Here is a 27,924-nt window from a genome sequence, read left to right on the forward strand (position 1 = left end):
TCACACCTTCTTCCCTTACCTGCCCATTACTTCCCTTTGGCTCTCCTCCCCCTTCCTCCATGGTCTTCGGTCCGCTCCTATTAGACTCCCCCTTCTCCAGGCCTTTATCTCTTCCGCCAATCAACTTCCCAGCTCTTTACTTCATCCTCTCCCCCAGGAAACCCAGGTGGGAAAGTTTTTAAAGTGGGAAATCCATTGCACTGGGGCTTTTGCACTCCCTTGACCTCAGAAATCCAGCTCCAATGGTACAAAGAATTGCTACAAACTGCGGTCTCCCTTGGTTGCAGTGGGTGATCTTGATGTCTTATGTGCCTTGACATGCCCTTCACTCTCCATGGAGCATAGCAGTACCCCCTTCCTGGCGATTGGATCATTCACGCAGCCCACCGGAGCTGACTTCACATATGTGTTCCTGTCTCACCGGGGTTCGAGGTCACTGGCTACCCTCAGCTGGTTTAACCCGGCTGTCGAAGCAGTGAACCAGGGTGTGGCCACTCTCATGTGCAAACAGCTACTTGGAGCCACAGGTGAGAACTGAGAGTCTGGTGGGACCAAAAGTGAGTGAGCTGCCCTGGAATAGGCTACCCTTCTCTGGGACACCCCATACACCCCAAGCAGAAGCACCTAAGTGACAATTCCTGCGTACTACTAAACAGAAAATATGGTCCCCTTTCCTTTCCCTGAGCTCCCATGTGTCAGTATATGTGCAGCTTCTAAGTGAAGATACAATTGGATTTTACTGTGCTGGCTTCCATGATCAAATAGTCCGATAATTCAATAGGAGAAAAACTTCGGGGATAAGAGATTCAAGTTTCAAGATTGTTTATTGTTATTCCTCAGCATGTGAGTATTAGGGAGAACAAAATGATTGTTACTCTGGATCTGATGCAGTGTAAAAAACACAATGAACATGAAAAACATAAACAGAAGAGATTCTGCAGATGCTGGAAATCCAAAGCAACACACACAAAATGCTGAGGGAACTCAGCAGGTCAGGCAACATCTCTGGAAGTAAACAGCTAGTCGACATTTCGGGCCGTGACCTTTCTTCGGGATTGAGAACAAAGAGGGAAGGTGCCAGAATAAAAAGAAGTAGGAGAAGAGGAGAGAGGTTAACTGGAAGGTTACAGGTGAAACCAGATGGGTGGGAAAGGTCAAGGGCTGGAGAGGAAGGAATCTGATAGGAGAGGAGAATGGACCATGGAAGAAAGGGAAGCAGGGGAAAGCAATAGGTAGGTGAGAAGAAGTGAAAGTTAGAGTGGGGAATGGAACAACACAATAAAAAGCAAAAGTAAACAAGGACACGAAAGGTACTGCAGATGCTGGAAATCTAGAGCGATACACAGTATGCTGGAGAAGCTCAGCATGTCAGGTGTCTAGGGATGGGAATAAACAGTGAACATTTCAAGCCAAGACCCTTCATCAGGATTGGAAAGAAAAGGGGAAGAAGTCAGAATAAAAAGGTGAGAGAAGTACAAGGTGGCAGGTGATAGGTGAAACCAGGAGAGGGTGAGAGGATGAAGTAAAGAGCTGGGAAGTTGATTGCACAGGCTGCGTGACCATCTGGTAAGCACAGGACGTATTCTGTCACTGAGGAGTTGTGAGGAAACTGGCAAATCCTAGGGTTCTGAGAATCCAGAAGACTAAAAGAGCTGATTATGGATGTTCTGGTGAGGACCTCAAAATCCTATGGATTTTGGAGTGCTTCCTGCAAGATGGAGGATAGTAACCATGAACACAAGATATTCTGCAGATGCTGGAAATCCAGAGTAATACATACAAAATGCTGGAAGAATTCAGCAGGTCAGATAGCATCTATGGAAATGAATAAACTGTTAATGTGTTTGGCAGAGCCTCTTCTTCTGGAAAGGAAGGGGGAAGATGCCAGAATACAAGAGATGGGTGGAGGGGAAGGAGGACTAGTTGGAAGGTGATAGGTGAGTGGGAAAGATGAAGAGCTGGAGAAGAAGAAAACTGATAGAGGAGGAGAGTGGACAATGGGAGAAAGGGAAGAAGGGAGGTGATAGACAGGTGAAGATAAAAAGTAAGGGGCCAGAGAGGGGAATAGAAGGAGAGGGAAGGGGGAGGGAAGTCAATACCGGAAGGAGAAATTGATGTTCATGCCATTAGGTTAGAGGCTGCCCAAACGGAATTTGAGGTATTATTCCTTCACCATGAGTGTGGCCTCATCATGGACTGACATGTTGGAATGGGAATGGAGATATGAATTAAAATGGTTGTCACCAGGAAAATACGCTCTTGGCGGATGGAGCAGAGGTGTTCAAGGAAGTGGTCCGGGAACAACCAACCTATTAGCCTGACATCAATATTAAGAAAAATGTTGAAATTTGTAATGAATAATGAATTAATAGAGCATCTACCATGCATCAGTGGCTGTGGGCACTTCTGAAATTTTGAAAAAGCTTTTGTCAAACAAAGTTTTTCTAGAAGATAATGGATTAGATTGAGTTAATGTTTCAAGGAATCTATGTATCCTTTCACACAACTGCCTGAAGGTCAGTGTGTGTTTTACTATATTCTTATAGAGCCTTTCCCAACCATACTAATCAATGCTGTCAGAGAACTCTTGCTCACATTTAAACTAATAAGATAAATGATGTCACTTTAGGGTCTGATGGTGTAGTTGAAAGCAATTAGACAGGAACATGGTAGGTTGTTCTTTAAATCAGATATAAGTACAAGAGTGGAAATAGCTCACTGTACTTACACAGGGGTTTGTGAAAATTTTCTCAAACAGAGGACAAGATCAGAAAGGGAGTGAAGTGAATATTGACCGGACTAATTGCTGGGATGGCAGTGTTGTTGATGAGGAGAGACTGAGTAGACCAGGCCTGCATTCTCTGGAGTTTAAAAAACTGAGAGATGATCTAATTTGGGAAAATTCATATAGCGAAAATACTTACACCCTAGAACCAGTAGTCACAGGGAAAGGAGTAGGACATTGCCTCATCACCATCATTATGTGTTGTGTCATATGACGTGGGCAATTATGCTCTCATGACCATGATTGCTATTGGCAAAGTTTTCCACAGAAGTGGTTTATTGTTTCCTTCTTCTGGACAGTGTCTTCATAAGATAGGTAACCATAGTCATTATCAATACTCTTAAGTGATTGTCTACCTGGTATCAGTAGTCACATAACCAGAACTTGTGATATGCACCCAGCTGCTCATACATCCATCCACCATTTGCTTCAAGTGACTCTGACCTGGGGGCTAAGCAGGTGCTACACCTTGCCCAAGGGTGACCTGCAGGCGAGCAGAGGGAAGGAGCAGCTTACACCTCCTTTGGTGGAGATGTCTCTCCACCCCACCACCCGTCATTAGGATATTAAGGACTAAAATAAGGAGAAACCTTTTTATTCACTGGAAGGATCCCATTCCATCGGCGAACTTACCATAATCCTAGAAGGGCAGAGCAGAAAGAGAGTTTGCTCCCTATTATGGAGTCATGGCACATTGATAATGATGACTCTGTAATTCTCTACCTCAGAAACTTAATCTCTGAGTTCACTAGAAACAGAAATTGGTAAATTGAGTTAATATTACCTCATATACCTTGGTGAAAGATTGGTGCAAGTGCTGGGTTATGGACTAGATCAAGGTGTGTTGGCACGTGGCCTATTGGATAAGGCATCAGTCTAGTGATCTGAAGGTCACTGGTTCAAGCCTCAGCTGAGGCAGCGTGTTGTGCCCTTGAGCAAGGCACTTAACAACACATTGCTCTGCGACGACACCAGTGTCAAGCTGCTTTGGTCCTAGTGCCCTTCCCTTGGACAACATCGGTGGCGTGGAGAGGGGAAGGCTTGCAGCTTGGGCAACTGCCGGTCTCCCATACAACCCTGCCCAGGCCTGTGCCCTGGAAACCTTCCAAGGCACAAATCCATGGTCTCACGAGACTAACGGATTCTCACGAGATCAAGGTGCTTTTGGGGGATTTTGCTATTGCTTGCCTGTGGGGGGTATAGTGTCTCTGCTGGTGCAAGTGGGGGAGGGGAGTGGAGCATCAATGCTTGTGTGGTGTAAAGGGGAAGGGATGTCTTTGGGTTCAGACATTACTATCGTTTAGTCTTTGGGCTTTTCTGATTTGTGTCTATCTCTGCAAAGAGTGAGAATTTCAGGCTGTATACTGTATACAATCTCTGACATTAAATTGAACCATATGGTATTTTAGTCTGGTTCTCTTTCTCTCTCTCTTCCCCCCCCAACTATAATCTCCTCCCAGCCCTACCTTTCTTTCTCCTTTATTTCCCATAATTCTCCACCTTCCCCCAGCCTATTTCCCTCCAGCCTATCTCTTCCCAACTCTCTACTTCATCCCTCTCCCCACTTCTTATCCCCCCTCGACCGTCCCATGTTACTTCACTCCTGATGAAGTGTTTTGGCCCAAAACGTCGTCACTACCTCCTCCCATGGATGCTGTCTGGCCTGCTGAGTTCTGCCAGCATTTTGTGTTTTTATTTATTTCTAGCATCTGCAGATTCACTCGTGTGTTTTTAGTTTGAACTATTTGATGTATTTCTGGATATTGGTAGAATAACGGGATATGGAGATAGTTCATGAACATAGAACTGAGGTAGAAAATCTTGATCTTTATGAATGGCAAAGAACAGCTCAATAGTCTCACCCTGTTTCTATGATATTCTTATAGAGTCTTTCATATCCATAGTAATAACTTCCAATTTGATGTTGATTTCCCTTTGGTGCCTAATCTTAGGGGTAAACTCCCTCCTTACTTAATATGAATTTGCATTAGGTCACATGACAGCCAACAATTTATGATAGGATTGTCTCTGTAACTTTTCAATTCTGAATTGTCTTCCTAATGTGGGGTGTGTGGGGTGTATGGGGTGTCTAGGGAGGGGTAGCACCTCTTCTGGTGGGGGGCTTGCCATGCCCTTTTTCAGAGCAGCTCGTCCATCATTGGTCCCCACCTGGTGCTCAGCTCTCACCTGTGGCTCCAAGTAGCTGTAACATGCGCAGCGGCCACACCCCGGTAAACCGTCTCGGCAGACGGGCCAAACCAGGTGAGGGTAGCCGACGGGTCTTCGACCCTCGGTGAGGTAGGGGACCTGCCTGTCCCAGCATGTGAAATCTGGCCATAGCGGATTGAGCGGAAGAGACCAATTAATGGTCCAACGGTCAAGAAGGCGGGCCAGCAGGCGTTGTGGAGCGCTAAGCGCATGACAAGGCACTGAGACGTCCTGGTCACCCACTGCAAGAGGTGGTGATCTCTTTAAATTCACCCGGCAGAAGGCAAAGGCAAACCACTGCTGTAACCTGCCACGTACATGATTTCCCAATATGTCAGAGCGGCATGGAGGGAAATCATCCTCTAACTGGAAGTTCCAGATGCGATCTAACGACAAACGTTTCAGAGCCTTGGCTCCAAAACAGTTTTGTGGTAATTGTGTTTTTCATGAAAGAGCCGGAGTTTAGTCCAAGGCTGCTTGTCTCCAACAGATAAGCAGTAGGCTTATACTGATGTTATTTGACCAGCAGCACAGGAACAAGTTGGAGTCATGCTCGCTTGACATCTAGCAATAGAGATTCAGCATTTTTGTAGGTTCTGTGCAGCTTGAACTTAGCCCAAGGATCCAAGAAGTAAGGGAGCTGTTGGAATATAACATTTCCTTCAAAGTAAGGTTGCCGACTGCTTCTTTTAAGGGATAGTCCACATGTAATTTTCTGCTACCAGCCTTGCATAGTCAGACACAAAATGCTGGCCGCAATACTCGGAGGCCTTTCGGATCACCTATAATTACAACTAAGTCTGGGCTCCCTTCAAAATAAATACAAGTCTGTGGTTTGGAAATCTGGTGTTGGGTTCCATGCGTCTGGTGCCCCTTAACAGGGCCTGAGCCAGAACTTGCCTGGCAAATTCCAGTGTGATCTCCCTTTGATAATCAGGAATAAAAAGAGTCTGGTATTACAGGGATTTCTTAACTCCTTCATTGCTGATGACTGGCACTTGCCTCGTTGCAGAGTGGAAGGATAATGGCACGGTGGTATTATATAGGCAAGCTACATCAGGTAATAATTGTACATTGTTGAACGATTGGTTAATACCAATGCACATAAGGCAACATAATGTGCTGGATAGGAGCAGACGGAAGACTTTAAGGCTGTAATTTAAAATGACACTTCCTTCTAATACAGGATCTAACCAGCTTTTTGTGGTGCCAAGTTAAAACTCTGAAACCAGCCGCACAAATGGGCCTTAGGCCTTGCCAAACTCAGCCGGATTCAAACCTGGCTGAGTTTGTGGGGAGGGGGCACTGCGCAGGATCGAAATAAGCTGCAGAAACTTGTAAACTCAGTCAGCTCCATCAAGGGCACGAGCCTCTCCAGCATCCAGGACATTTTCAAAGAAAGTTACCTCAAAAAAGGTAGCATCCATCATTAAGGACCCCCTCTTGTCTCTTCTCATTGCTCACCAGCAAGAAAGTACAGGAGCCTGAAGACACACACTCAACAACTCAGGAATAGCTTCTTCCCCTCTTCCTGAATGGACATTAAACCGATGAACATTACCTTACTACTTTTTTCTCTTTTTACACTACTTATTTAATAGGCACCTAATAAAGTGGCTACTGATTGTATGCTCATGGTCTTCTGCTATTCGTATCAAGGTTCGATATGCTCTTCTGCACACTACTATAGTAACTAGAAGAATTGGATCAGCCCATGATTGAATGGCAGTGCAGACCCGATGGGCCGAATGGCCCACTTCTGCTCCTATATCTTATGGTCTAACACGTGGTTACTTGAGTTCTATCGCCTTCCTGCCATTCTCTTCTGATCTCTCTAATTAACAAGGCTTTCTCACCCATAGAACTGCTGTTCTTTGGGTGTCTTTTTTTCGCTTTTTGCACCATTCTCTGTAAATGCTAAAGTAGAATGTGAAGATCCCAGGAGATCTGCAGTTTCTGAGATACTCAAACCACCCCGTCAGACACCAACGATCATTCCACAGTCAAAATCACTTAGATCGCACTCCTTCTGCATTTTACTGTTTGGTTTGAACAACAACTGAACTTCTTGACTATGTCTGCATGCATTTATGCATTGAGTTGTCGCCACATGATAGGATGATCAAATATTTGCATTAATGGGCAGGTGTGCAGGTGTACCTAACAAAGTGGCCGCTGAATCTGGATACTACAGCTGCAATAAGAGGTCACCAGACTACCCTGTAGTGAGTGAGCCAACCAAAATTATTTTCCCATTTCCAAGGCACAAATCAAGTGCATGCATTCTCTATTTGCTTGGATGATTGTAGATAATGCAGTGCACTACTGTACCGTTTGAGAGACCTGAAACCATTTAAGAAGCCCGGCTCTATTGAGGACAAAGCACCTGGCTTGAGGCACCACAATTTAAAAAAAAATTGAGCAGTCCTTTTCTCTCCGCACCACCCCACCATACCCACCTTGTATACAGTGGCCACAGTGTGTACCATCTGTATAATGTAGTGCAGTTATTCGCCTGGGGCACTCTGAAAAGACCTACCAAATCTGTAGCCTCTACAACCAATTGGACCAGGACAACAAGTGTTTGGGAACTCTATACTTGCAGATCTACTCCAGTTTATACTTATTCCTGACTCAGAAATGTGTTAACAACAGCCCTGGGTCTCATTCCTGGAATTCACAGCCAGCATTGTAGAGGTACCAGGGGCTGAAGCAGTTAGAGAAGTTAATTCAGCATCAATTTACCAGAGATAGTAAATACTGACCTTAGCTATGTTTGGTGGAAGGGTGGAAACAGGGCTCGTTTTGCTGTTTTTATTGTTGCCTGTGTTGTTCTACTGTACAAAGTGGGCATTTTCTGTTGGCACTGGAACGTGTGGCGACTCTTGCAGGCTGTCCCCAGCGCATCCTTAGGTTACGTTGGCTGTTAATGCCAAGGACACATTTAACACAAGTGAATCTGTTCTGAACATTCTCTGTAGCTTTACACTTTATTCTGTACTGCTATTGTTTTACCTTGCAAGAACTCTTCATGTTCTTCTCATGTTCAAATGTAATTGCCCTTGAAAAGCCAGTGGTGAGCTACCAGCATAAGCTCTGTGGTCCTGGTGAAGGTGCTCCCACACTGGTGTTGAGCAGTGAATTACACCCAGAGCAAAGAATGATTCTGGTATAATTTTATCTGGAATTGTAGAATTGGCAACACTATCCCTCCTGAACAGGAGACCAATCTCAGTTTCCAGACCTTTATCCTGACCTGCTGAGTTCCTCCAGCATCTCATGTGCGGTGCTCTTGAATGAAGGCCATCATTAAACACGTATATTGGTGTGAGTGACATATTTATTGCTTATTTATCATTTATTAATGTCCTTTTTTCTTTCTTTTTGTACTTGCACAGTTTGTCTTTTGCGCTTCAGTTGTCTGTCCTGTTGAGTGCGGTCTTTCATTGTTTCTATGTATTTGCTGTGAATGCCCACAAGAAAATGAATCTCAGGATTTTATGTGATGACATATGTACTTTGATAATATATTTACTTTGGTCTTTGAACTTTGCATTATCCCAATGCACTGTGTGATGATTTGATCTGTATGAACAGTATGGAAGGCAAACTCTTCACTGTATCTTAGTCCATGTAGCAATTATAAACAGAACCAATACCAATAAACTGGTTAATCTGCAAAAATGAATGAATGCAAATCCTGATGAAATCATAGCAAGATCATTCGTTGTGCTGGGTGTGACTCCCCGCTCAACAACAGTGTGGAAGGATCTTCACCAGAAGGACAGTGGCAGATAAAGCTAGTGGCTCACTGTTGTCTTTTCAAAGGCAATTACATGCTGATAATGACTATATCCCATACATTAATAAAATAAACTTAGCCAACAGAGTCAGTATGTCAGTGTGGACAGAGCCGGAAGCTTGATTATTCCTCTTGAACTTGAGGCCAGCCGCATTTTGTGAACCTCTTGAATGAAGGCCATTTTAAAACCCGCATGTCAACTTGAGTGATCATTGCCGCCCGAGTGCGGCCTGTTCGGGAGCGCAGGAATAAACATCAAGCCAAAAGAGAAACTGAAGCAGAGCTGTTTATGAAGCGTTTGTGGATGTCAGGATTCGGGCCAACTTGTTACAGATGCGCAAAGCCTTTTAAAGAGAAAGTGGCTGTTGTGTGCTTGAGATTACGCATGGAAGATGGTTTATCTGTTGCAGCCAGTGCTCTGGAATCCTGCAATGTAAACAGGGTGGATTCTGCAGTCTTGGCAGCTTTGGTCACCTTAGGTTCTGGGTAATGTCAAGACACATCACTTTTCTTTAATAAGGCTTGGGACAGGGACAGGGGCTGAGAATAGTTGGCTGACCTAAACATTCAAAATGAGGTTTTAAATTAAAAGCAAAGCACCAAAGCTTCTTCCAGCTGCCTGGTTGTTGATAACTTTGTGGAAGGGTATATCTGATCTGTGGTGGTCCTAGGTGGCCAAATGTGCAGCTGCCCTTTCATTTGGAAGACATGACCACTCCCAAAGTGTGACTCCTGTCCTGAACTGATTTCAGTGACGAAAGTGCCTGTAACTTAGAGAGTCCAGCTCCTTGACTGAGATAATTGCTGAGGTTAAATCTATTTAACACCTCCCACCACCCCCCCCCAAGTATTTTGCAGGCAGATTCCAATCTTCAAAAGGCCAGCCTTCCACTTTTTTTATATAATTGATAATATTCCTGCATTATTAAGTAAGTCTAATCTTGCTAACTCCTTCCCTGCTGTCAGTGTATGCAGAGAAGGCAGGATTAGTAACCTCGGGGGGATAGAGAGGATACAAGGAAGAAGGGGGAGGGGGGAGCATTTGGGTCACTTATGAACCGAGGGGGTTCTGCTGGGCACAGGCGACAGCTGTAACAGATTTGAATATGAATCCTATCTGCCAGCACAGCTATGCAAAGACTTGGCAGGACCTGGTGGTAATCTTTCCTGCACAAATGTCTCCGCATTGTGACATTTCCTTACAGAGATCTTGGTAATTAAAGTAAAAATTGATGGCATGAAAGCTCCATACTATTACATCTCACTAATTCCAAATAACGCAGGTCGAATGATAAGCCTATAGTGTGTTTCTGCAAGGTCCAAGGTTAACCCTCTTTAACCCCATCAGGTTAGATTGCCACTATCATGAGAATAGATGCTTCTGGCTTTCAGTCTGTCTGGCTGTCTAATTATCTATCTATCTTGATATTTCCCACTCTGTCTCTCTGTTTGTCTATCACTCTATCTACCTATAGGTATTCCAATCAATGTATCTATCTGTCGATAAATTATCAGGGTATATCTATCTATTCACCTGCCTATTTATCTGTCTATCTATCTATCTGTGCACGTATCTGTCTAACTATCCATCCATTATCTGTCTATTTATGAATGGTCACTGATTGTCCCACAATAATAAAATAAACAGATCAAGCTAGCAAATTATTACAGAAGAAGTTTGTTACTTGGAACAAGCTAATCGAGTGTGATGACCCAGTCATGAATTTAGCACATCTGAATTCTAATTTGGGGATATTCTCTCAATCAATGCCAACTGAATCAAATACTAATACACAAAGAACGAGAGGAACTCATTGTAGCAAATAGATTCAGTCCCAGATAACTTTATATGTCCCACTGAAGGTTCTTGATCTGAAATGTTGACTCTCCATAGATGTTGTCTAAGCTGTTGAATTCCTTCAGCATTTTGTGTGTGGCTCCAGATTTCCCCCATCTTGTGAGCACTCATTAATTTTTCGTTCATGTGTGTAAGTGGTTTCACTGCTGTATTTACAAACTATGTTCATGTAAATGTGCATGATGTTAGTTTCATTGTTTTTGAAGCTCTTTATTGCAGACCTGTCTAAAGCTTTAAGGGAAAACATTTTCTCTTTTGCTTCAAATGAGACTACAATAGGATTATTTTGAGCTCTTCATAATTTGATTTGTCTTTGAAAGAGGCAACAGCACGAAGAAAGGCTTTCCTGTTGAGGTCACATTGAATTCAGAGGGTGCTGAGTGTGTGGAACGAGCTGCCAGCAGAAGTGGTGGATGCAGGTGCAATTTCAACATTTAATTCTGGTCACCGAATTATAGGAAGTATATCAATAAATTAGAGAGAGTGCAGAGAAGATTTACTAGGATGTTACCTGGGTTTCAGCACTTAAGTTACAGAGAAAGGTTGAACAAGTTAGGTCTCTATTCATTGGAGCGTAGAAGGTTGAGGGGGGATTTGATCGAGGTATTTAAAATTTTGAGAGGGATAGATAGAGTTGACGTGGATAGGCTGTTTCCATTGAGAGTAGGGGAGATTCAAACGAGAGGACATGATTTGAGAGTTAGGGGGCAAAAGTTTAAGGGAAACACGAGGGGGTATTTCTTTACTCAGAGAGTGATAGCTGTGTGGAATGAGCTTCCTGTAGAAGTAGTAGAGGCCAGTTCAGTTGTGTCATTTAAGGTAAAATTGGATAGGTATATGGACAGGAAAGGAGTGGAGGGTTATGGGCTGACTGCGGGTATGTGGGACTAGGTGAGATTAAGAGTTCAGCACGGACTAGGAGGGCCGAGATGGCCTGTTTCCGTGCTGTGATTGTTATATGGTTAAGAGAAATTTGATAGGTACATGGATGGGAGGGGTATGGAGGGCTGTGGTCCGAGTGCAGGTTGATGGGACTGGGCAGTCTTGGTGGGTCGAAGGGCCTCTTTTTTGTACTGTAGTACTCTATAATGATGGAAGAAGTTTGCCAAGCTGTGGTCCATTCCACTAATTCATGAGTTGTTGGGTTGTGTTGGGGCACACTGTGTGTACTCTGCACCTCTGATCAGCACAGCTCGACGGGCTGGAAGGGCCTGTTAGGAGCAGTATCTCCAAAAGTTAAATTATACAGTAAATGTGTCATTTTGTATCAATGGCCAACACAGTCCGAGGATTGTGCAGAGGCATAAATGCCATCATGCTTCCTTTGCCAAACTACCTGAAGAGGAGAAAGTTCCGGTCATTAACTACCATGACAACTTAATTAGAATGTGTATTTTAAACTCGCATGTGTATGGGCAGCAGCCAGTCTAAGCTAACAGGACTACCACAGTGTTTAGTACCAGTTCCACGCTCTCAGGAAGACTGCGGTCTTCCTTTGTTGCAGTGGATGACCATGACTTCTTCTGTGCCTTGTCATGCCCGTCGTGTTCCAAGGTGCATTGATGTATCACCTTCCTAGCCGTTGGATCTCAGTGTAGATCTTATCCACCCAGTCCGCCAGAGCTGATTTCACATGCTGGGACAAGCATGTCCCTGAATCGCCAGCCTCCACACCACTGAGGACATTTACAAGGAGTGCTATCATAAGAAAGCAGCACCAATCATCATAGACTATCAGGTGGCACAACACCAGACTCAGGAACAGTTATTACTCTTCTACCATCAGGCTCGTAACTTCACTCACCACAACTCTGAATTGATTCCACAACCTATAGGCTTATTTTCAAGTACTCCACAACTCACATTCTCAGTATTATTTATTTATTTGCACAATTTGTCTTCTTTTGCACATTGGTTCTTTCGATCTTTGTTTATCTGTAATTTTTCATAAACTTAATTGTACTTCTTTATTTCCTGTAAATACCAGCAAGAAAATGGATCTCCAGGTTGTGTACAGTGATATATATGCTAAAATGGATTTCCAGGTACAATATAATGATATATATGTGTTTTGATAATAAATTTACTTTGACTTTGATTCAAAGTTTCTTCTTCCTGCATGAGATCATCATGGGATTATTTTACATCATTCCCGAGATGAACTGGATGTACGTTTGTAAGATGCCACCAACCTCCTTCCCCCCACCTCCCACCACTGTGTCCATGCCAACTGATCCCTTCCTCTCATTTTCACTTCTTTTTCAACCTGCCTACTCCCCACTGTTCCTATCTCAGTCCCGAGCCAAAGGCTTCAAAATACACAGTGGTTTCCAATGTAAGGCCGTTATCGGATGGCAACAGCTGGACACCAGCTTCCGTCCCCACTGAGTGTGCTTGAGAACATGCAATAGGGCTTCCCAGATGGTTGTGCCTATTATTGCTGAATCAAAAGCTAAACTTTCTGTCATTGTCTGACTCTCCGACACAAGCGCTCGCATCCTTCCTCCGCTGAGGTTTCTCCTCGACAACCGGAAGCTTATTGAAAATCAGCAAATTTTTCGGAGCCCAGGAATAATTCAGAGAAAATGAGGTGGAGCTTTCTCTTTCCAATCTCCCTGGTATGTGACGCTATGGCTGACTGTTCATCACCTGGGCTATTAGATGTTGCTGTTGAAAAAAAAGATGGGAGATTAATGGTGTTTGATTAACTTCTTAGGTCTTATTAATATTCATTAGAGTGGAATTGCTGTTATGAATGAGATGTTAGAGTACAGCATAGCTCAGCAGACCTGAGGATGAAGCCATATTCAGTTGGGAGATGTGTACAGCTGGCAAACTGTATCGGTAAAGGTGGACTTTATCAAATTTTTTTGCTTCTTTATTAACGGGAGAGAAAAAAGATCTAATATCAGCTTTGAAGCTTTGAAGCCAAGTTTGCCGTAAAATACCATGAATGTGGCTTGCAAGCCCCATTATGCTGCAGTTGTACGAGACGTTGGCAAGGTCCACGCTTGGAGTATTGTGTTCTGTCTTGGTCACCTTGCTATTGGAATGATGCCATTAAGCTGGAAAAAGAGCAGAGGTGTTTTTCAGGATGATCCCAGGAATTGAGGGACTCGGTTGTCAGGAGAAGCTGGCAGCTAGGATTTTATTTTTTAGAGTGTAAGAGACTGGCAGAATGATCTTATCCAAGTGTATAAAGCAATGAGGAGCATATATAACAGTATGCTCACAGTCTTAGGCAGAGTGTCAAGGTGAGATGGCAATGATACAATAGGAACCTGAGGGATAACATATTCATTCAGAGACTGGTACCAGCGGAAGTTGTTGTGGCAGGTAAAATATCAGCAGTTAAAGACAGCTGGACAGGTACAGATTAGGGATAGAAATAGTTTAGAAGGATATGGGTGAAGTGCAAGCAAATGGCACTACCTTAGATTGTCACCTTGGTTGGTATGGATGATTTGGGGCAATGGGGCTTATCTCCATGCTGACTTATTCTATTACTCTGTGTATTCCAATTTATTTATGCTCGATGGATTTATCGATGAAGATTTTGGGGATCTAACATTACTGACAAAGCTGAACTCTTTGACATATCCATCTTCAGAAGGCGATGTCTCAAAAATGTGGCATCCACATTAAGGACCCCCATCACCCAGGACGTGCCCTCTTTTCATTGCTGCCATCAAGGAGGAGGTACAGGAATCTAAAGACACACACTTAATGTTTTAGGAACAGCTTCTTCCGCTCCACCATCAGATTTCTGAATGAACATTGAACCCACGTATACTACCTCACAACATTTTTCTTTCTTTTTGCACTACCCTTTATAAATATTATTCTTGTACTCAGCGCTTGTTCTTGTGCTGCCGTGAAAGATGTTTCTGTGCTGTCCCTCAGCCCTGCCGTTTCCAGCCATAGGTGGGACTTCCTTATGTCAGTCACCTCTGATATCTGGCAATGATACATCCCGTGCAGTGGCTTGTCCTGCCATGGCCTCTGGTCCTCTGGCTCTGCTTCACCCACTTCCATTTCCATGTCCCTGCCTGTTGTCTGAGGTATTCTCCTAGCAGGTTGTCCTTAGGGGCCATCTTCCTGACATGTTCATGGATGTTTCTCATTTCTTCTAGGACTGTATCCTTGACACTTCCAAATCCCCATCTTCTTTTATTCTGGTGGGTGTACATTTGCTTGAAGTTGGACGTTGGATGGAATCCTCCATGTACGGTTAGTAGTTAGGTCTTGATGTCAGCGGCTTCCAGTTTGTTTCTTGGGAAGCACACTATTGTAGCTGGGTATCTGATCACTGATAGGGCGAATGCGTTGATGGCTAGGATCTTGTTCTTCCCATTCAGCTGGCTTATTAGGACTTCTCCTGCTCTTTGGAGGTACTTGGATGTTGTATCCTTCCTTGAGTCCTCATTGAGGCTGCCATGCGCCTGCAGGTACTTGTAACTGTCCCGCACATCTGGTATGTGGCCTTCAGGAAACTCGACTCCTGCAATCTCGATGAGTTTGCCTCTTTTCACTACCATCCGGCTGCACTTTTCCAGTCCAAATGACATCCCGAAGTCTCCGCTGTGCACCCTTGTCAGTTGGATTGGTGAGTCAATGTGTCTTTCATTTCTTGCATACAGCTTGAGGTCATCCATAAACAGAAGGCGGCTGATGGCTACTCCACTCTGGAGCCTGTAGCCATATCCGCCCTTGATGATCTGGCTGAGGGGGTTCAAGCCTGTGCAGAACAGCAGTGGGGCTGGTGCATCGCCTGGTATAGTCCACATCTGATGCCCATTCTGCTATTGGTTTTCAGTCAACTTCTAGCATTGACCTCCAACAGCCCAACGAGTACTTGATGAATGTCCTAAGTGTCTTGTTGTACAGATGCAGGCATCCCAGGATCCATGTGTGAGGCATTGAGTCGTATGCTACCTGGTGGCTGATCTATGCTGTGCTTAGGTTAGTTTGCCTGGTTTTGGAGTCTCACATGACTGCTTTGTCTACCAGTAGCTGGTACCAGGAGCCCCTGGTTCCATTAGCAGGGCTCAGGAATTTATACACATGTTCCTTCAGCTTGGTGGCCATGATGCCTGATAGGAGCTTCCATGTTGGTCCATTAGGTGGTGGAGTGGAGCAAAACAAGATGCACCAATTGGATTTGTAGGAGAATGTTTCCTCCTGCAAGAGAAATTAAGCATTCTGGATCTATATGTTTAAAGTTTGGAAGAGTGGGGTGTTATTAATTGAAATGCACAATCTTGAGACAAGATTGATACCTGGACGATTTTTTTCTCTCTTGCATATGGGTCTCCAGATAACGGAAATGGTCATTAAGGCCTGATTGGAAGAAATTTCTTCACCCAGATGGCTGTGAATTTTCAGATTTCTCTGCCCTGAAGGGTTTTGGCAGCTCAGTCCCTAAGTATATTCAAGACAGACACTGACAGACTTTTGGATTCTATGGAAATTTAGGAATTTTGGGTTAAAGAAGGAAATTAGATGTATTATTGAATGGCTGGACAAGTATGAGAAGCTGAATGGCCTGTTCCTACTTCTGTTCCTCATGTTACGATGTACTTACTTGATTCTGGCTACTGATAAGTTGGTCTCTTTAAGCCTCTGTGCAGAGAACACACTACAAGTTGAAGTTTGGTTATGTAATCTGTCTTACATCTTGAGGGAGCATGTTGACACACAGACCAGTAACTGAAGAACACCACAGGCATCTGTGACTTTCTTGAGCGCATTTTTTTTCAAAGGTGTAAAGTCTTCCTGAAAAAAAGCGTGCAGGTCCTCTTCTGCCTTTGTTGCATTTTCCGCTCAAGATGGTGACACGCAGAAGGCAAGGTGTTGCGTTTTGCTGCGTTTTATGTCATTGCGCCGTTCATTTGGCAACCAATGAAAGGCTTGGCAGTCAATTCTTCCTGAAGAGGTTGGCCGTTAAGATTGAAATTAATAGCAGCAGGCTGCAGTGGCTGGCTTTGCACTGTTCTGTCTATTGTTTATGGGATTTGTTGCGAATTAAAAAAAAACACAGCTAAAACTTGTCTGTCTCAGCTTTGCGGCTTCATTCTGTAGTGTAAAACAGATATTACACAAAAGACGATACCGCAGCTCAACTTGTATTTCAAAAGTGAATTCTATGGCTCACGTATAAAATACCAAAGCAATATCTCACTTCATTTTACTTGTGAGTGTGTGTGCACATTGTCTGCAAGAAATATTTAACAGAATTATGGAAGACTCTTAGTTCCACAAAGAAGCTTAGATTACGTTGGAATAAACAGAGCCAAAGAAACCCACTTTGACCCCTCTGACTAATTACAAAGTGCAATTGAGAGGCAGAGATATTATATACTCAGTACCTCAGAACTTGTATAATATATGCACATTATTAGCACGGTAACAAATATAACCAATTGTGATTAGTCTCTTATACTCCTCAGTATTACATTACTTCTCTGAGGATTGTCACTTTGCAATGGTGGAGATGCTTGTGTATTCCTGTGATCCTGAGAGTGACACTATCTGGAGTTCAGCCATCTGACACTTAGCTCCTGGTAGGGTCATCTATGCTAGTTAGGTCAAGGGGGGAGGTTCCAGATAAAGAACGATCTAACCAAGACATCAAGACAACCAAGAGCATGCGGAAGGTGACGGCACATCACAATGGCAGTGAAGGGTCCCCAGTCATCTTGCATTCCATGTCACTGGACCTCGACCCTGATCTGTCAAGGACTGTGTGGTGGCGGCCCGTACATCAACCTCCCCCACGTGAAGCAAAGTCACACACAGGCCTTTTCCATTAAGGGGATCCACCATAACATCCCAGATTAAGTCCTATGTGGATCCTGAATCGGCCTCTATAGCCAGCTGAGGACCCACCAATAGACAAGGAAGACATCATATAGGACTCGATTGATCGAACTGCTACTATACCTCTCAATATTAAATTATTATAGTTTATGCCCCAGTAAAATGCTATACCACATAACCTCTATTGTCAATGTCATGTTATATGCTCCTCAACACATTATACTCCCTTGTACCACATTATATTCCATGTACTCAGTTCGATCGTTATGTACCATGTTGTATGACATGGGCAATCGTGGGCTTTCCATGACCATGATTGTTCTTGGCAAAGTTTTCTACAGAGATGGTTTGCCATTGCCTTCTTCTGGGCAGTGTCCTTACAAGACGGGTGATTCCAGCCATTATCAATACTCTTCAGAGATTGTCTGCATGGCGTTAGTGGTCACATAACCAGGACTTGTGATATGCACTGACTGCTCATACGACTATCCACTACCTGCTCCCATGGCTTTATGTGACACCAATCAGGCATCTAAGCAGGTGCTACACCTTGCCCAAGGGTAACCTGCAGTCTAGGGGAAGGAAGAAGGGATGGTAGAAATGTTTCTTCACCCCACTACCCAATGCTCTGAGTACTGTGTTAGATTCTCACATATTTAACCCTTATACTTTACTAAACTCGCCCTCATAAACCTGTAGCATATTATTTCTTCTCTAAAATCTTTGGTACACCTTTGTTACTTTCACCCCTTTCTTCCTCTTTTATGTTTCAATTCCATTTAATACGATATAGTTCTTTGACTGTAAGAAAAAGGAGCAGAGTCAGGCCATTCTTAGATATGGGCCCAAAACTGCCCACGATACTCCAAACATAATCTGAAAGAAATTCAATAGACATGTCAGGCAACATTCCCCCTTAGGAAACCATCCTGACTGTGGCCTTTTCCTTCATATGCGCTCAAAGCCTCATCCTAGATGGACTCTAACACCTTGCGATCCACTGAAGTCAGGCTAACTGGCCTATAATTTCCTGTCTTTTTCCTCCTTCCCTTCATAAAGAGTGGATTGACATTCACAGTTTTCTAGTCCTCGGTAACGATTTCAAAATCCAGTGATGTTTTATGAATCTGCTCCCCTTCAGCTTCGTTTAATACCTTTTTAAAAGAACTGTGAATGTGGCTGGTGAATGGTACACAAAAATACACCTTAGAAGCTACCACACAGGTAGTTTAAATGAAAACTTTCAGCAGACAAGTATTTTTAATCGCCTCCCTCGAGCTCACCCACTAATGAAAGTTAAGCATTCATTTATACAATAATTGTATGGCCTCTGACCATGTAATAGACTCACTTGTTAGGGCATACACTTGTGTGGAATGTTTGGCATAGTTTTGTACAGCGTTTCAAGGGGAGCCTTCAGCAAATGCTGACAGGTATAAGGAGTGGGACTTTCATTACTGGCCAAGTTGGATAAGAAAATAAGGACTTGAAGGTCCTAAGTATAAACCTGTATCAACACAATTTATCCAGTAACCCCTGACAACAGACATTACTATGGGTCTCAAACATGGCCAAACTTGATAGAGGCACACATCAAAGTGTGCCTGCATATCTCACATTCAGAAAACATTATCTACCTTTAGACACAAATTAATTAACATGACCACCCCAGAATTCAAAGCAACTATGAGCTACAGACGCATACAAAAGACGCAGAACAGAGTCTAGACTAAACCTACTCATTGATTTTAATATTAAGCTATATTCAAATAGCACAAGAAGTAACCTTTTCACACAATGAAATGAAACATTCAGGATAATATACTGTCTTCTGGGATGAAAATACCAAACGCTGTTTGATTATTGGGTTACCATTCGGTTCTCTTGAGACTAAAATCAAAATTAGAACAATATCCTTAGGATTTTATTTTAGCAGAATAGCAGTACAGTCAAAGTGCATTGCACTTGGAGAAGAGTCATGTGAGAAAGGCATGTAAATAACAGGAACAACCTTACATCATCTGAGAGGAGATTTGCCAGAGGTATACAAAATTATAAGGGGCATAAAGCGGGTAAATGCAAGCAGGCTTTTTCCGCTGAGATTGGGCGGGACTACAACCAGAGGTCATGGGTTAAAGGTGAAAGGTGAAAAAGTTTAAGGGGAAAACGAGAGGATGCTTCTTCACTCAGAGGGCTGTGAGAGAATAGAATGAGCTGCTAGCACAAGTGGTGCATGCGAGCTTGATTTCAACACTTAAGGGAAGTTTGGATAGATACATGGGTGGTAGGAGTATGGAAGGCTATGGCCCTGGTGCAGGTTGATGGGAATAGGCAGTTTAAATGTTTCAGCATGGACTAGATGGGCTGAAGGGCCTGTTTTTGAGCTGTTCTTTTCTATGCCTCTATAACTAACATTACTCGTGATCTTTAGAAGGTTGCACAGGACATCTATAAGAAGAAAACAGTTCAGGAGAGATAGAGACAAAAGGTTATAATTTTCTCATGGTGTAAAGGATTGTTACACTGGTATTTGGTGATCTAATAATTTTGCCACGGTGTGTAAAAGGGATACTTCAGTCTTCTTGTAGGGTATTTTTATTACCTTTTAAAGAGGAATGCGGGTTAATCCGAGTAATACCATGAAAGGGGTGTCAGAGGTACACAGGACAGCACAGAATTAGTCAAGAAATTCTACACAAAGGGGAGAATGAACAAAAACAGAGCTCATGATGAAGCTTGTATAAAACACTGGCTCTGCTACAACTGAAGTTCTACATCAAAATCTAATCACCACGCATGAGTCAGGATATGAACTTCCAAGAGATAGTGCGGAAAAATTTCCTTGGATGGTTCGAGGGATGAGTAACTTCAGATACAATGCTATAGTGGGATTGTTCTCCCTGGAGGAAATAAGTTTGACAGGAGATTTGATCCAACTATGCAAGATAATGACCAGCTTTGACAAGGTAAATTGAAGAAGCTGCTCATAGTCCAAGGAACCTGGGATTCATATGTAAAGGTTTGAGCAAAAGGGATGTAACAGGATTTATTTTACAAGGAACGTCGTTACTTCTTCTGTAGATGGGGCAGTGATGATTTCTCATGACTCCTCACTGCAGCATTTATCTTAGTCCCTCCAATTTTCATTTCTCTCCTCCTGAAGACTTCAGTGAGGCGAATAGATTGGATAGCTTTATCTCAACAAACATGAACAAAATAGATCAAACAAACTTGTCAAAGATTGTTTATTATCAAAGACTGCATACTCTATACAACCTTGAGACCCTTGTAAAGGATTGTGACTCTCTACACTCCATGATGAAGACTTCAGTGTAGGGGGTTACCAGTCTGTGGGTTGGACTCCGTCATTCCCGTTATGACGGGTTTCCAGTTTCTGGTGCTCCTTTGTTTTGTTGTTATTTCGGGCGATTTTGATCAACGGCCTGCAAATGACAAGCAACACAGTGCTGGATAAAGCTGGGCTGAGCTGAGTTGGATGTGCCCGGACTCTTGATTTTGTGATAATATTCTGTGTATTTCACTCATTTTAATTCTACTTTTGTGCCGTTTGCACGACTTGGTTTGTTTTTGTGCTTTGGGGTGGAGGTGGGCGTTCAGTGTTTTCCTTTGAATGTTTTCCAGAGTTTTCTTTGCTTTGAGGTTGTCTGTGGGAAGGCAAATCTCAGGATTGTATACTGAATACATATTTGATAATAAATGTACTTTGAAACTTTGGAGTCCTTTTCAAGGCCGTTCAGCTCATTGTGTCCATGTTGGTCAAGATAAAGCTATCCAATCTATTCCCAGTTGCCAACTCTAGGTTTGTAGTTTTTCATGTCAAATACCCTCAAGTACGCTTACAAAAATGTCGTAACTGTAATGGAGGTTTCTGTCTTTATCAGCCCTTCCAACAGAGAATTCTAAACCCATGCCACCTTCTGGGTGAAATGTTTTTGCTCATTTCCTCTCAAATACTTCCACCAATTGCTTGAAATCATTGTAAGGCAGTTGTTCGAATCATGATGGGCCAAATATCCTCTTTCAGCACTGACTCTTATTTCAGCCCTAGTTCAAGGATTTGGGCTTGCTCTTTGGCCTTTCACTTTGGGAAGGGTTACTGTAGATTTGACTTCTGAAGAAAGACCAGGGCTGCTGTGTATGTAAGTGTATCAGAGATTGAAGCACAGTGGTGGGTATGATAGAGCACAGCCTCATATTTCCAGATACCTGGGCTCAGTCTGGACCTCTGATGCTCTCAGTATAGAGTTGCAAGGCTCTTGTCTTGCTGTGACTGCAGGAGCTCCCTCTGGGTACTCCAGTTTCCACCCAGGTTCTCAAGACGTGCAGGTTGAGTCAGACTCAGAATTAGAATCAGCTTTAATATCACTGACCTATGTTGTGAAATTCATTGTTTTACATTAACATATGAATTATAATAAGAACATATATTTAAAAAAAGAAATAAGTGGTGCAAAAAGAGAGCAAGAATAACAAGGTAGTGTTCATGGGTTCATTGTCTGTTCAGAAATCTGATGGCGGAAGGGAAGAAGCTTTTCCTAAAATGTTGAATATGTGGCTTCAGGCTCCTCTACCTCCTCCCTGAAGGTAGTAAGGAGATTAGTTGGTTAATTGGCTGCTGGAAATTGCTCCTATTTGTGGATGAGTGGGAAAATTCTGGGAGCATTGCAGGAAATGTAAGGAGAATAAAAAAGAAATTAATATAAATGGTTGCTTGATAATAGGTGTGATGCCCTTGAGCCAAAAGGCATGTTTCTGTGCTGTATGACTCCTCTGTTGTTCACTCATTCTTGCAGTTTACCCCGTCACAACCTGTCCTCTTTGTTCCCACTTCCTTCTTAAAACGTTCTCACTGCTCTGGCTGACCTTGAGCCCTGAATGCTGACTTGTCAACAAGTAGGTTGAATCATAAACATGAGGAAGTCTGCAGATGCTCAAAAACCTGAGCAAAACACACAAAATGGTGGAGGAACTCAAGAGGTCAGGAAGCATCTATGGAAATGAATAGATCAATATTTCAGGTGGAAGGCTTCTTCGGGCTTGAAAAGGAAGGGGAAGATGCCCGAATAAAAAAAAAGGTGGGAAGAAGGAAAGGAGGCTAGCTGGAAGGTGATAGGTGAAGCCAGGTTTTTTTTTAGGAAAGGTAAAGAGCCGGAGAAGAAGGAATCAGATAGGAGAGGAGAGTGGACCATAGTAGAAAGGACAGGAAATATTGGAAAGCAGATTGAATGACGTTTGGATGCAGAAGGTATCTGCCAACTTCGATTCTTGTTGGACTCTTTTTCTCCTTAAAAAAAGGCTTCTTGTAACAAGTTTATGGCATCCTATCCCTTCCCTTTCCATTTTCTGACTTCTTCCCCCTTCCTTTCCAGTTCTGATGAAGGGTCTCAGTCTGAAGCACCAACTGTTTATTCCCCTCGTTAGGTGCTGTCTGACCTGCTGAGTTCTTCGAGCATTTTGTGTGTTGCTCTGGATTTCCAGAATCTGCAGAATCTCTTGTGTTTATGACAATCTTCTTTCTCAGTTAGGCCATCCACATCCTCATGTAGCACTGCTCACAAGGACTAAACAAAGAATCATAGAGCCCTGTGGCATAGTTGGAGATCACATGGTCTACCTAGTCCACTTTGTCCATGCACACCAATAACGGAATTTTAAATTAAGCTCATTAGCCAGCTCCTGGTCATAGCCCTTGATGAAGTGTGTGTTTTTAGGCTTCTGTACCTCCTTTCTGATGATATCATTGAGACAAGGCCCTGGATGATATATGCTGCCTTTTTGAGGCATCATTACTTAAAGATATTCTGGATGCTATGGAGGCTAGTGTCCATGATGTTCCAAGCTTTCTGCAGCTTCTTTTGATCCTGTGCAATAGCCCTACCTCCCAAACTGGATGGTGATGAAGCTCTCCGATGTCCAGAATCTTAGTAGTCAATAAAAATTTTTTCAACTTTTCTCTGACCCTTCGTTTGGTTAATAACAATCTACACATCCTAATTACTGATTTATCTGAGGGAATAGATACTTAAAATCTAATAATGGGAACAAAACCTACAGATACTAAAATAATAAATAAAACAGGAAACATTGGAAACACTCACTTGTGTTATTTCAACTTGAAAACCTCATGTCAAAAAAATGACAAATTCAACCTAAAGTGGTGACTATTTCTCCTTCCACAGATGCTGCCTGACCTGATGAGTGTTTCCAACATTTTCTGTTTTTAGTACAGATTAACACTGGTGGCGTGTTATATTTTGGAGCAAAATTGTATATACCTCAGTTATATCTTCCCTTAGGATCCTTTGTTTCAAAGAACCCCGAGAGTGAGGGACAAGCCTATGTTTAGCCAATTTCAGTGCAGGGCCAGATTGAAAAGTTTGGGTGTCGGGGCAAGAGGCAAGGGAGGATTCGGCGTTCAGCTCACTTCTCCATGAGGTTTACTCATCTCTGCACTGAACTGAGGATGTGGCCAACAGCTACTGGACTCCTGGGCCGACTGCCACAATGAACTAGCTTAATGGCTGTGGACTCACTTTTATGAATGTAGTCCTGAGAGTTATTTGCTTACCTGTTATTGTTTGATGACTTGCTTTTCACACATTGGGTGTTTGACAGTCTTTCATAATGGGGTCTGATGGGTTTCTTTGTTTTCGTGTCTGCCTAAAAGAAGACGGATTTCAAAGTTGTACATAGTATACATTGGCCTCCCAGTGGTGTAGTGGCACCTGCACCAAACTTCGAGCTGAGTGGTCCCAGGTTCGAATCCTTTTGGCTCCTCGCACACTTTCCATAAGTGCTGGGTTAAGCGCTGAGTTAGCAACTTAGTCTTGTAAAAAGCAAAATGCTAAAGAAACGGCAAAGGCTGTCGCCCGATGTATCACGAGATGTGGCGAGGAACATATAGTATGCATACTTGGAACTTCCGAATATTGAAAACATACTTAAAACTAAATTATGATGGCTTATTTATTAATTATTATTATTAAGTCTTTTCTTTTGTATTTGCATAGTTTGTTGTCTTTTGCACACTAGTTGATTGTCTGTTCTATTGGATGCTGTCTTTCATTAATTCTATTGTGTTTCTTGTACTTACTGCAAATGCCCACAAGCAAATGAATCTCAGGATTGTATCTGGTGACGTTCAGTATCTGTACTTGCTAATAAATTTACATTGAACTTTGAAATGACTGAGCATAAGTAGTAATCTCAGCTCCTTGGGAATGAGCTGGCAACCTCCATGCCCCCATAACGACCGATTCACTCAGTTCTCAGATGGATCCAGGTTTCTATTTCAAACACTAGTTGAGAGACGGTGCTGGTCAATTGCAACAGGGGAATGTTTCATGAAAAGATCAGAGGAGCAAACAACAATCAACATGTTCACAGTTGCCGTGTGATGACTTCAGTCTGCCCTTCTCTGTACATGAGGGATGTTCACCATTCAGCATTGCTCCTAGAAGTCCATAAAATGCCTTCAGTTGGTAAGGTTTATCAGAACGGTGTGGGAGGGGAAAGGCACTGTGGCCAGGGTGGGAGTGGTAAGATGTTTAATCTGCAGACAAAATCAAAGTGTCTTGCATGCTGGTCACCCACTCTGTGTTTGATCTGCCCCTTTGTTGGAAAGACTGTATTATGAATAGTGAATGCTAATCTGAGGCATCCACAGGAAATCATTGAAGCAAGCACGCATAAATAGCGAAAAAGTAAAGAAAATGAGGGAGACACTCAGAAGGTCTGGCATGACCACAGGATGGGGAGAAGAGAGAAAGAGAAGAGGAGAGAGAGAGAGAGAGTGAGAGAGTGAGAGTGAGAGAGTGAGAGTGAGAGAGTGAGAGAGTGAGAGTGAGAGAGGGAGAGAGAGAGAGAGAGACAGACAGACAGACAGACAGACAGATCAACAGTATCTGATTTGAAACATTAACTCATTCCCTCTTTGCAGATGCTAACTGGCCTGCTAAATATTCCAAACATTTTATGTTTATTACACAAAGTGCTAGAGGAGCTCAGCAGGTCAGGCAGCATCTCTGGAGAGGAATAAAGAGCTGATGTTTTGGACCGAGACCTTTCATAATACATGGTGTGGGAGTCCTGATGAAAGGTCGGCTTGAATCGTCGGCTATTTATTCCTCTTCATTGATGCTGTTTGACTTGCTGAGTTCCTCCAGCATTGTGCATGTGTGTTTCTCTGGATATCCAACATCTGCCGAATCTCTTGTGCTTCTGTTGATTACAAACAGATCACTGTTACACTGCTGCAGCTCCGCAATAAATCCAAATCCTCGGGAGCCAGGAAGACTCAGAATTTGGCACTGAAGCACTTAGTTCAGGGTGGTCCATCCTTTCAGTGTGAAAATTGGATTCAAGAATCTGACTGATGTTTGTTGACTACACCCAAGCGTGTTTTCATATGTGTTTAGTAGGCACAGGCCTCCTGTCAGTGCTTGCATCAGAGAATTGTGGAGCCTGCCGCAGACTATCTGAGGGGCTTCAGCTTGGAGTTAAAGAGTAGCTTCACACCCAGGGGATTGTGTCTTACTGACTTGGGGCCAGGAGGTCGTCCCGGCCTGATTCCTGTGGGCGCTGACACAGACTTCAGAAGGAGCCGGAATTGGTCCCAGACAAAGCTGGGACATATTTCTGTACTGTCTCAATGAGTTAATTACCTGGTTTAATCTACTTTTTTGGCGCAGCACATGCTGACACTTCTCCAATTGATCGGCACCCACACCCAAAGCACAAAACCACCTCAGTGAAGAAATTAATCCGATGGCAAGATCTAAACATCTAGTAAGTGTAGAACATGGAAATGTACAGCACAGGAGCAGGCCCATCAGCCTATGATCTGTGGGGTTAGTGTGCGTAGGGCATTTTAGTTATCTACTATTCCCTATGTAAAATATTTTCCCCACACAACTCTCTAAAATTTTTCTTCTCACTAGATCTGTTGGAGATACGTCTCTACTAAAGAAGCTGTAATGTGACCCTTCTGTCTGCTAGCCTGCAGGTCACCCTTGGGCAAGATGGAGCATCTGCTTACCCCCACCCCTCATATCCCCCGCCCCGATCAGGGTCACGAGAAGCCATGGGAGTAGGTGGAGGATGGTCGTATGAACAACTGGTGCTGTTATGATTCTTGGTTATGCGGTCATTGATACCAGACAGTCTTTGAAGAGTATTGATAAAAGCTGGGGGCCACATCTTGTAAAGACACTGCCAAGAAGAAGGCAATGGCAAACCACTTCAGTAGAAGAATTTGTCAAGAACAGTCATGGAAGGACCATGATCACTCATGTCATACAAAATGCCACAAAATGAACAAATGGCCTGTAGTATTTGACATTTCTACCCTGAGAAAGAGACTGACTATCAACCCCATCCACATAATTATATAAACTTCTATTAGTTTTCTTCTCAGCCCACAATGCTCCAGAGAGAAGCCACCCAAGTCTGCCTAACCTCTTCTTACAACTAATACTCTCAAATCTATGCACCACCCTGGCGAACCTCCGTTGTACCCTCTTCAAAGTCTGCACATCCTTTCCGTAGTGGAGGGACAAGAATACTCCAAATGCGGCCTAATCAAAAGTTTATGCAGCATATTAAGATTTAAATGATTTTAACATTAATTTTAGATTAGCTATTAAATTTTGTGGATCATTGATAGATATGATTAATCTGTTTTAAGAAAATATCTTACAAATTAATTTTGGTCACAGTGCAAAATAGATTGGGTTCAGAAAACCATAACACATCTTTTGATGTGCTGCCCTAGGCCCAGGATGCAAATGCAATTACAAGGAATGCACAGCAGCACCTCTATGTCCTTAGAAGTTTGTGAAGATTCAGCATGACATCTAAAACTTTGACAAACTTCTATAGTTGTGTGGAGGTGAGTATATTGACTGGCAGTATTACAGTCCAGAACGTCCTTGAATAAAACATCCTACAAAACATAATGGATAGACCCCAATCCATCACAAGTAAAGCCCTGCCCACCATTGAGCACATCCTCATGGAGCGTTGTCGCAGGAAAGCAGCATCCATCACTGCCCAGAACATGCTCTCTTCTTGCTGTTGCCATCAGGAAGTATGTACAGGAACCTCACAAATCACATCAGCAGGTTCAGGAACAGTTATTACCTCTCAGCCATCTGGCTCTTGAACCAAATGGGATAACTCTATGTACTCCATCACTGATATATTCCCACAACCTATGGATTCACTTCATTTCATGATCTCAACATTTATTGCTTATTTATTTATTTTTATTACTTCTCTTTCTGTATTTGCACAGTTTGTTGTCTTTTGCACACTGAACATCCATGTTCGTATGGTCTTTTATTGATTCTATTATGGATTTATTGTGTATACCCTTAAGAAAATGAATCTCAGGGTTGTTTATGGTAACATATATGTATTTTGATAATAAAT

This window comes from Hypanus sabinus, chromosome 2 (assembly GCF_030144855.1).
Source record: "Hypanus sabinus isolate sHypSab1 chromosome 2, sHypSab1.hap1, whole genome shotgun sequence".
In the NCBI taxonomy this organism is placed as follows: Eukaryota; Metazoa; Chordata; class Chondrichthyes; order Myliobatiformes; family Dasyatidae; genus Hypanus; species Hypanus sabinus.